Genomic DNA, 1,582 nt, shown 5'->3' on the forward strand with positions numbered 1-1,582 from the left:
TTTTTCCAAAAAGGATTTTCCGGCTCTGCTCTCTGTTCTGAGTTGCTTGATTTGCTGGCCTGGTTGGCCCCGGATCAAGAACAGTCAAAGACAAGAGAACTTAAGCCCAAGTTTGAATATCCTGTCAATGAGTTCAAAGGCTTAGCAAAGACATTACTCTTACTGTAGTAACTGTATGTGACAGCATTTTACTGTGGAAAGTCATTGTGGTGGTGTGATTTTTTTTTTTTTTTTTCCGTCTCAGTTGGTCAATTCATTGGTCTCATTGAAATGAGGGCGTCTGTGTGTCTTTGATTCTGTGCTTTTGTTGGTCTGAATGCAGGAGCCAGAACATTAGCTCTATGGGGAAACAGCTTCATGTCACAGCTCTATAGCTGTTTTCAGACATGAACTCCGGAAAATGTCCTGGAAAATTGGGTCTGGACTTTCTCCAGAGTTTGTTTTTCACGTGTGAAGAACACAGGAGGAGATTGTCCAAGTAAGACACGTTCTCAACAACAGGAAAATGTCGGAATCATCCCGGCGACTGAGTAGAGCATGCAGGAGGCAGGACGTGACTGATCAATTCCGCTGTGGGAATCATGTGTTTTGGTGACCACGTCACCATAAGCCCACAAAACTAATCCTTCCAAGTTGACAACTTTGTAGGCATCTTCCCTGTGAATGGCACCTGTTTTTCATCCGGAGATATTTGTTGTCTTATTGTTTTTGATTGTTATTTTCTCAGTTTTGTGTCGGTCATTGACACACCCACCCACTCGCTCGCTGTGAATTTTCCGAAAATGTTCCTGCTGTCTTCTTACGTGAGCTCATTCTGAGATTATCCGGACATTTTACGAGGGTGCTGGCCGGAACAGTTACAGGAAATGACAGTTGACTAGGACATTTCGTAGTCACGCACAGCCTCTTCAGGAAAATCTCCAGGGTTAAGTTCTCGTCTGAAAATGGCTATAGACTCATTTTAGCCTGTCAATCTCCCACAGACCCTGGTAAGAACAGTGCTCCTGTCTAAACGGTTGTTTTAATTTACTATTGATTGATTGTATTACTATTTTTTCACTTTTACCACGTGTCTTTCCAAATGTAGTTTGTTACGCCACCAAGTGCCCTCTCTTGTGACCTCTGGTTTAGCGAGAGCTAGCTGGAGACAAATGGCTGCCAGCACAAAGAGAGGATTAGGTTACCATCACATCTGTCTATAAGCAGCAATCATACAGCAGGAAGCAGCCACACTCATTAGGGTTGTCAGCTTTATCATAAAGAATGTGTGGTGAACCTTCTTCATCCCTGATGGTAGCGAAGTGGACTTATTGATTTATGTATGAATTGTCTCAGTGTCATTGACATCATTCTTTGTATGGTCAAGCGACAATAAACCCTGTCCTGCAAATGTGGCTTTATCTGTGCAATGACTCTCACTGGAGCAGACACCGAAGCTAGATTTAATCTTTGGGCTGACAAATTTCTTTTGCATTTCTTTTGTCACTGTGGTCTAAAAAGTCTCTTTTGAAAGAAAGTGTCTCAAATTAAATCTTTTTTCTCTTGAGGTTTTGCAGCAAAGCCCCTTTCAGACATGGATACT

The sequence above is a fragment of the Hippoglossus hippoglossus genome, chromosome 1 (genome assembly GCF_009819705.1).
Source record: "Hippoglossus hippoglossus isolate fHipHip1 chromosome 1, fHipHip1.pri, whole genome shotgun sequence".
Lineage (NCBI taxonomy): Eukaryota > Metazoa > Chordata > Actinopteri > Pleuronectiformes > Pleuronectidae > Hippoglossus > Hippoglossus hippoglossus.